At 37.2% G+C, this 9,992-nt stretch overlaps 1 long non-coding RNA gene across 1 annotated transcript in view; it reads left to right on the forward strand.

The window, feature by feature from the left end:
* LOC106727502 overlaps positions 1-8,213 on the forward strand; it is a 19,849-nt gene extending 11,636 nt beyond the window's left edge. The window contains exon 2 of the long non-coding RNA XR_001363721.1: positions 7,978-8,213. This is a non-coding gene — a long non-coding RNA (uncharacterized LOC106727502). The remainder of the gene's footprint in view (positions 1-7,977) is intronic.
* Positions 8,214-9,992: the final 1,779 nt, after the last annotated feature.

A 9,992-nucleotide genomic window follows, 5' to 3' on the forward strand; every position in this document is an offset into this window, starting at 1 on the left:
GGAGATGCTGAAACACATTTTGATTAGTTTAACTTTAGCATGTCAGTTTAACTTTAGATTCTGCCTTGGGTCTCCTTTGAGTTGACTTCTCAGAAGCAAAAATCTAGTTTGTATCCTGTTGGGTTACAAACTGTTCTAACACATACTATTTTAAAAGAATCCAGAGCCTGAATGAAATGAGACTGTAATGGGATCTAGGGCACTATCAGGAACATTTGAATAACTTTTCTTCAGCAGACAAGCCACATAGTTTAAATAAATTCCTGCAGGAGGAACGGCACAATCTTTCTCGTTAAGGGCACTGCATTCAGTTGAGTATTTATGCTGATATATATATATATATATATATTTTAAAAAATAAGTAGAAGCAGCGAGGGCAGATTCCAGCAGTGACCGACATGGCCCAATTTTGAATTTCTGGCAACTGAAGATTGTGTGATAAGCATCTTCAGGCCCAAGTTACAAATTCAAAGGTTTTTTTCAATGAGGGTGGAAAACAGGCACACGGGTTTATCTTCTATCAGATGGCTCAGCTGCTATCTTCAGGGCCAGTGGAGTCAATGGAGATTAAGAGAAAGGCTGGTATTTAGATAAAGAAGAGTTTATCAGAACAGGAGTCTTACCATTGGACATTCAATCTAGCTTTTAAAAACCCAAAAAAGAACCAGTTAAATCTGCCTTTCCCAGGATTACTAACTGGTCTGTTGAGAGCGCTGTTGCAACATGCTGTAGGTCAAGATCACAAGGAAAACTCTGAAATTAATTCATTAAGACAATAAAATTTTATTTGGTCAATATCTCCTGTGTTCCCTCTTGAAATAAATTCTTATTCCTGGTTTTTATTTATTTCAGTGGCTGTTTCTCTTGTAATATAAATAGGGCCTTGAAAAGTGACACTTATTTTCAGTTATATATTTTTTAAAGGGAATATACATGGAGTATTATTAAAAAACTGTAGATCCCATATGCCGAAAAACATAGATGATTTAATATATTTCCTGGCCCTTTCTTTTCCCTTACCAATGAACCTATATAATTTTGACATGATAATTGATGTAGTTATGTCAGCTTTATTTTGTTTTTATCACATTACTTCATACATCTAAATAATGTTCATATTTTAATTTTTAAGTTACCTTGTAATCCAGAAAAATAATATAATCTAGTTTAAAAACATGTTTGTGATTGTGGGTTCAGTTTTTACAAAAATTAATGAGTAGAACTAACAATAAGGAAGATTCTGTATCTTATATTATTAAGGAGCCTGTATAACCTGACACTATCATAGGAAATATTATTTTTTCCTTTGTAAGGAAGTAACTCAGAAGCACAAGATATGGTGCAATTATGCTACTGTTGTTTTGATTAGCATTCTTGCCTCTGTGGTAATTAATTCAGATTGTAAGTTTTAAGAGTATACCAGAAAACGTAGGAAGGTATAACTCATCACAGATCTTTAATTTGTTAACAACTATAAGTAGGCCACTGAGAGAAATTATAATGGGCCTTCACCTCATCATTTTTTAAAAAATTGTGTTTGGCAGGCTGCTCTGACCCTACACCCATTGCCAACTGTTTTTTGTTAATGACCAACTACTTATTCTGTGACAGTGTTTGCTCATGCTACAACCGAGTCAGGTGCCTGGCATCTCACTATCACTATGAGGTCATACATATGTATTAGGTTAATAAAGGATTGTCTCATGTAAAAACTAATTATTTACATTTGTTGCATGGAAGGAAGGAATATAGAGACATTTCATGGCAGCTAATAGACTGAGCTTTCTGAAGTCTTCAGTTTTAAATCTCCTCTGACTATCCAGTAGTAATGATTCCTCTAGGGACTCGGGTGTGCATTCCTGTGCATATAGAACAGCAAATAGTGAAACAGCTAGTTCTACAGGCAAAGTGCTGTTCTAGGCACTTTATTTAAATTAATTATTTAATCCTTCCAACAACACGAAGGCAAGTGTTCTATTAATAGTGAGGAAAATAAGGTAGAGAGAGGTCAGGTAACTTGCTCAAGGTTACTGCTAACAATGGTGGGGCCAGGATTCCCACTCTTGCTCTGGAGCCGATGTTCTCTCCCTCATGCGTCTCCCCACATGTCCAGCATCTTACAGGCCAGGCCAGGAAATGGCAATACACAACACATTGTGCTGCCTTTGAGTATGAAGTAAGGGAGAGAGTGTTACTAAAAGATTAACACCATCTTGAAGTGGAAAAGTGGACATAAATTCATCCGAGGTGGTCAGTACTTGTGCTTTTCTCTTGCATTACAGCTTATATTGGCACCACATGGAATCTCATTATATCACCTTCAAAAAATTTCTCTGAAAAGTAAGTCTTCATGAGAAATATTGTGATGACCTTACACTTGGGAACTTGCATACTTATGATACCATATAGTTTTGCAATTCCTTAAACCATGTTCAAAATTCCTTTGAGAAGGGGGATCATTGGTTTTAAGGTCACTTCAAAAGCAGCCGTATGTCAACTCTTTGGATATGATAGGATATAAGTCAGTTATCTACAGCAGGAGAGGGAAGATGAGGAGAGAGAGAGGAATCTGGAGCTAGAGGCCTCAATGGGGCTCATGGGGGCTGGAAAGAAGTGCTGTGAAACCTGTAGATTAGGACACAGGAGCACACAATGTTGTGAAGTGAAAAGAGCATGAAATTCAGAGCCAGGAGGCCTGGATGTGAGCGCTGGCGCAGCAAATGCTAACTAGTGTGAGTTATTTAACCTCTCCAATTTCTGAATTTCTTTAAGGCTCTTAGGATTAAGAAAATTTAAATGTAAATATGCTCTCTGAACTATTACCTGTTAAATACATTTGAGTTCATTAAAAAAAAAAAATGGACAGTGGGCACCAAATTAGACAAACAAGCTGAGTCAGAATCTCTGATGTGGCATAACAGGCGATGTCCTAGCCAGCGGTCAAATGGTATGATAAGTAATCCAGATCTGAAGAAGAGTTGCAATCTTAGATCTCAAGAACACCTGTGAGTACCCATCAGAACTCTAGCCACCTGGCTGGAGTTAGGCAGAAAGCCCTAGTTTTAAAAGTATTAAGATAACAGGCAAAACGTTGGTTATTTAAATAGGGAGAAACAAGACAAGTACTCAGATTCTGGGCCATAATATTATCTGAGAGAACAGTAGGGAGTCCTTGAGTCTGTGTCCCAATATTTGGGCTAACATGCCTTCAATCCTTTTGCCTATTAGGTAGAGTTGGGTCTGCAGATAGGGCTCTGACCATGGGATACGAGGGCTGCCAAGTCTGGGAACCTGAGAATAGTCTCCCAAACTAATGGGCCACACATGATTCTTGGATTACAGAAATGGAGACAGCTTCAAGGGGGTGGAAAATGAGGACTCAAAGGTGACTTTGTGGTTTTCAGCTGGAGCCACAGATATCTCATTTGCAAAGGTTGCAAGGTGGGGGTCAAAGGTGAGAAAGAAGGGAGATGGAAGAAGAGTAACATTCTGGAAAGGCAGGATCATGGTTGGACAGTCATGAGATCATGTTGATATTGTAGACCTAGAACTCAGAAGGATAATTAGGACCAGAGGTGTGAGTTTGAGAAACTGTTCACAGATAGCTGCTTCCAAGCTTTTGGAAAGTATTTAGTTTCCTGGGGCTGCCATGACAAAGTACCACAAACTGGGTGGCTCAACCAACAGAAATTTATTGTCTCACAGTTATGGAGGCTAAAAGTCTGAAACCAAGGTCTCAGCATTATTGGTTCCTTCTGAGGAGCTTACAGGGAGAATCTGTCACATTCCTCTTTCCCAGCTTTTGGTAATCTCAGGTGTTCTTTGTAGATTGCATTAATGTCTGTATTTGTGTCCAAATTTCTCCCCTTTATAGTCATATTGGATTAAGATCTGCTTCAATGACCTCATCTTAACTTGATCATTTACAAAGACCCTATTTTCGAATAGGGTCTTTTTACCTTCACAGTTACTGGAAAGAAAGGTATAATAACAGAGAAGAAAGATGTTTCCTGGAGAGAGAAGAATAAACAAAGAGGGAGGTTGAAGAAGACCTTTGAAGCTGTAAGCATGAAGAAAGGCACAGAAGCCCGGCTGGTGTGGCTCAGTGGTTGAGCATTGACTTATGAACCAGGAAGTCAGGGTTTGATTCCCAGTCAGGGCACATGCCCAGGTTGTGGGCTCGATCCCTAGTGAGGGGTGTGTAGGAGGCAGCCAGTCAATGGTTCTCTCTCATCATTGATGTTTCTATCTCTCTCTCACTCTCCCTTCCTGTCTGAAATCAATCAAAATGTATATTTTTAAAAAAGAAAGGCATAGAAGACTGAAGAAGGAGATATATCTCTCTCAAAGAAGTAGAAGAAGAACCAAGAAAAGTGTAGTAGCCAAAGGAAGGAGAGTTTCACAGAGAAAAGGTCATTATTTGAAATGATAGAGAAAAAGTTAGGCAGTAGAATGAGGGGTGAGAAAAGATAACTGAGTTTGGTGACGAGGAGGCTACTGATCTCCATTACAAGAGGTGTCTATGACATGGCATTTCTGCAACAAACCCATGGGCTGTGTGTTTGTCTGTTCAGGCTGCTATAACACAGTGCCATAGAATAAGTGGCTTATAAACAACAGATTTATTTCTCAAGTTGTGGAGGCTGAAAGTTTGAGATCAGCCTGATCAATTGGGTAAGAGTTTTCTTTACAGACTGCTGAATCTTCATTATATCCTCACCTGGAGGAGAGAAGAAAGGAGATGCAAGCTCTCTGATAATTTTTATAAGGGCATCAATCCCACTCATAATAGCTCCACCCTCATTATCTCATCTAACCTAATCACCTCCCAAAGGCCCTTTCAATACCAGTACATTGACGAGCAGTTTCAACATATGATTTTAGAGGGGACATAAACATTCAGTCCATAACAGACTCAAACCTAAGCTCAGTCATTACCATAGTATGTTGATACATTACTAAACCCTCTATGTCTCAGTATTCTTATCTGTAAATGGGGATAATAATAACAGCACCTACCTCATAGAGTTGTTATGAATATTAAATAACTTGTGCTTAAAATAGTACCATGTCACTTTTGTGTATCAAAAGACACTATTAACAGAGTGAAAAGGCAACCTATGGGATGGAAGAAAATATTTGTAAATCATATATCTGATACAGGACTAATATAAAGAATATAAAGAACTCCTACAACTCACTGAATTAATTAAATGACTTGATTAAATGACTCAATTAAGAAATGGACAAAGAGCTTGAATAGACAATTTTCAAAGAACACATGAATGGCCAGTAAGCACATGGAAAGATACTCAACATCACTAAGTCAAAACTACAGTGAGATACCACTTCACACCCATTAAGGTGGCTATTATCGAAAAGAAAAAAAATAAACAAGTGTTGATGAGGATGTGGAGAAGTTGGAATCCTTGAACATTGCTAATGGGAATGTAACATGAGCAGCTGCCATAGAAAGTGGAATGATGAATACTCAAAAAATTAAAAATAGAATTACTCTATGATCTAGCAATTCCACTTCCGGTTATTTACCCAAAAGAAGTAAAAGCAATAACTTGAACATATATTTTTACACCCATGTTCATAGGAGTATTGTTTATAATAGACAAAAAGTAGAAGTGTCCATCAATAAACAAAATGTGGTATGTGCATACAATAAAATATTATTGTCTTAAAAAGAAGGAAATTCTGACACATGATGTAACATGGATAAACCTTGAAATCATTATGCTAAATGAAATAAGCCAGAGACAAAAGGACAAATATTGTATGATTCCTCTTATGTAAGGTGCTTAGATTAGTCAAATTCATAGAGACAGAAAGTAGATTAATGGTTGCCAGGGGCTGGGTTTGGTGGTGGGTGAATGGGGGAGATGGGGAATTATCACTTATTGGGTATAGAGTTTCAGTTGGAGAGATGAAAAAGTTATGGAGATGGATGTGGTGATGGTTGCACAGCAATATGAATGTATTTAATGTCACAGAACTGTACACTTTAAAGTGATTAAAATGGTTTATTTCATGTTATGTATATTTTACCACAATAAAAAATATTCTGAACTAAAAAGCAGGACAGTCATGTAAATGTTACTATTATCTCCTGTAAGGTAGATTACAGAGGGTGTAAGGAATAAATGGAAGATAAGGAAATGAAAAAACTGAGTGAAATATATCACTCAGCAAAGTGTTTTGGGAAGGAATATAGGATAATACTACTAAGTGTGAAAAGGCAGGGGGGATGAAGAACCTCTGTTCTTTTCTTTAAAATATATTTTTTTTATTGGTTTCTGAAAGGAAGGGAGAAGGAGAGAGAGATAAATATCAATGATGACAGAGGATCATTGATTGGCTGCCTCCTGCATGCCCCTTACTGGGAATTGAGCCTGCAACCTGGGCATGTGCCCTTGACTGGAATTGAACCTGGGACCCTTTAGTCTGCAGGCTGACACTCTATCCACTGAGCCAAACAGGCTAGGGCTAATTATAGATAGGATAGGGTTCATTCACAGATGGGTGAGAGGGGCCAGTTACAAAGGAAAACTTAGGCCTTGAAAGACAGGGATGGATAGATGGAATTAGATTTCAAAGACTGGAATGAGAGGAGATGGGGAGGGACTTGGTAAAAGGGAGGAGGAGTTTGGTTATAGAGATATATTAAGCTTTTATAGTGTATTACCTTTTAAAGAATCTGAATGATTGCTTTTTGAAACTTCCAATTCTTGTCCCTTTCATGGGGAGCAAATATTAAAATACACTTAAAACAAAACAAAACAAAAAAACCCAAACCTTATTTAACCCATCTGTCCTTTTCTGAAAGAGAGAAGACACAAACTTAGTTTCACCTTGAGGCTATATTGGATCAAGGGATTTTTTTTTCTTCTGTTAGGTGGCATTCTCACAGTCTTAACTGCAATAAGTTTGGATCATGACTTGCCCAATTTGGAGAATAATTCTATTGATTTATTTAAGGTTCAGCAGGTGGCTTCCTTAATACTGGTTTTGGGAATAACTGGAGTAGATTTTACTGATTAATTGCATCTAAATGAATAGCATTAAAGGTTCTAATATTCCAAGATCAAATATATTCCATATCATATGCAAATTCATGCTTAGATTTAGAAATACTCCTGGCCAAAACCAGAAATGTAACTACTCCCCAAAGTTGAGCCTTTGACAGGGTTATTCTGAAACTAAATCTGAAAAATTAAGTTAACCGAATGGGGAAAAGAAAGGAAAGCTCCCGGGCTTTAATTGTTTGTGTACTATCATCGTTTTGCTAAGAGAGCTTTAATTGGAGAGTTAAGATAGCTTCACCTTCTTAGGCAACTCAAGCAAAATAAGTACAGTGCTGCTTTTCAGTAGCTTCACAGTGTTATGTTTACTGAACTGTGCAGTCAAGGTGAAATTCTCCAATTAATTTTCAGAACCCTTCACAGTGGTTGAGAAATGGTAAAACAGTGTTAAGCTCTCTATGTTTAGATAAGGGGTCATTATGTGTCCAAATGTTAATTCGGGTAAAACAAATTTTCTTGATAAATTCACAATAAAAAAACCCTCTTTACATTGATGTATTGAAAAGTTAATTTCCACAAAATGTATCATGCCACGCTTTTTCATTTAGTAGGGTGACACATTCTTTATTCTCACTCTACATTCCTAGGATTAAGATCCTGGATGATGCTGCCAGACTTAAAGTCTGAGGTAGGTATGAAAAGAAACTCAGATTTTCAGATAAGATTAGTAATTAGACTTATATTTTCTTTATATAATATCTTTATATAATATTGTAATAATTTATATAAAAGATCCTAAAGGTATTAGATCAGAATCGCTGGAACTTTTCCTTTATCTTATTAGATAGAAGGTCTTTGTAAGTGTCATTCTGTTAACATTTTTGAGATGGGGAGATTATCCTGGATTACCTGTTTGATCTGTAAATGCCATCACATATCTTTACAGAAGACATGCAGATGGCAAATACACAGAGGAGAAGGACATATGAAAACAGAGGCAGATTGGAGTGAAGGGGCCACAAGCCAAAGAATGCCTGCAACCACCAGAAACTGGTAGAAGCAAGAATTTCCCTCCTGGAGCCTCCAGAGGGAATGCAGCCCTGCTGACACCTGGTTTCAGCCCAGTGATGTTTGTTTTGGACTTCTGCCCTCCACAACGCTAAGAAAATAAATTTATGTTGTTTAAGCCACCTAGTTGTGGTAATTTGTTGTAGCAGGCACAGGAATCTAAAACAAATCTACACTGACAAGTTATCACACAATCACTTTAATATTGAAAGTCTGATGCTTTCACAAAAATCCTGGAAAGGAATAGTCAATGAGTTGACCTCCAAGAATTCCACAGTAAGGAGTTATAAGAAACTAGTGAAAGAATGTTGCTTACTTGATGAATGAGTAGAAATTGTTTCAATTGCATAAAACACTTCACTAGGCTGTAGAATGTTTTTGTAAGGCTAAAAAGAAATTTCATAAATGTCAGAGAAATAAACATCCATTGAGTATTTTAATCTTTTTTCCCATTAATTACTTTAAAAATTATTTTCCAAATTATAAAAATAGCATAATCACATTAAATAACTTTTTCAAAATAAAAGAAGCAAACAAACCCCTTTATAACATCCCCAGCACAACTACTAGCCTCACTTTATCATCACTGACATTCACTTTCTTTTTAAAATGGTAGTAGTCATTCAGCACCTACACTTCTTTTTTTTAAATTTTTTTAAAAATATATTTTATTGATTTTTCACAGAGAAGAGAGAGGGATGGGGAGTTAGAAACATCTATGAGAGAGAACATCGATCAGCTGCCTCTTGCACACCTCCTACTGGGCATGTGCCCGCAACCAAGGTATATGCCCTTGGCCGGAATCGAACCTGGGACCTTTCAGTCCACAGGCCGACGCTCTATCCACTGAGCCAAACCGGTCAGGGCAGCACCTACACTTCTGTATATTGATTTTTTACTTAATACATATACAAGATTTGCTATTGTTACTTAGTCTTCATAACTATTATTTTAAAAGATAGCTTAAATTGCTATTGAGTAGGTATACTATAACTCAAGAATTATCTTGTCAGAAATATTCAGACTACCTTCTATTTTTTTAAGGAATTTTAGATGTCATATTATAAAAATTCCCTTATTTAACATTAAAGAAATTGAGACCTGTAGACTAGACTTTCTTAATCTCAGTATTATTGTCATTTTGGGCTGAGTGATTCTTTGTTTTGGGGTGCTGTCTTGTACATTGCAGAATGTTTAGCAGTACCTCTTGGTTTCTACCCCACCTGATGCCAGTAGCTTCCCTTTCACAACCAAAAATGTTTCCAGACATTGCCAAACGTCACCTGGCAGGCAAAATAGCCCCTTGTAATAAGCACTGGCATAAAAAACTAAGTTCAAATTCAATCATGGGAGGGAAAATCCAGTATTAAAATCCATACTTGGCCATTTTTATTCCACCTTTGATGGTCTTACTTCTCCATTTCCATGGAAAATTTTGAACCCATGGTGGTAAGTTAGTTGCTTCACATCCTGCTATCACATTTACGTTCCTGGTAGGAAGAAGGGAGAGTATCAAATAATGAGTCAAGAACTCTCCTCTTAAAGAGGGCGTCATTTTATTGTGGAGGGATGCCCTCCCCAGTGACTCTTCTTACATATTATTGGTCAAAAGTGTGTCACACGGCCAGCTCTAGTCATGAAAAAAAAAAAAAGCTAGGAGTTCAAATTCTTAGCTTTGACATCCTTGATAATAGAGTCAGGAAGAAGGACTTTGTGAGTGGTTTCTAGCCTAATCAAAATATTTTCTAGATTCTTGGGATATGTTCCTAGAAGTGGGATCACTGGGTTCATAGCAGCACAATTTACCATAGCTAAGATTTGGAAACAGCCTAAGTGCCCATCAGCAGATGAGTGGATTAAAAAACTGTGGTACATCTACACAGTGGAATACTA

Source organism: Myotis brandtii, unplaced genomic scaffold, assembly GCF_000412655.1.
Source record: "Myotis brandtii unplaced genomic scaffold, ASM41265v1 scaffold436, whole genome shotgun sequence".
NCBI classification, from domain to species: domain Eukaryota; kingdom Metazoa; phylum Chordata; class Mammalia; order Chiroptera; family Vespertilionidae; genus Myotis; species Myotis brandtii.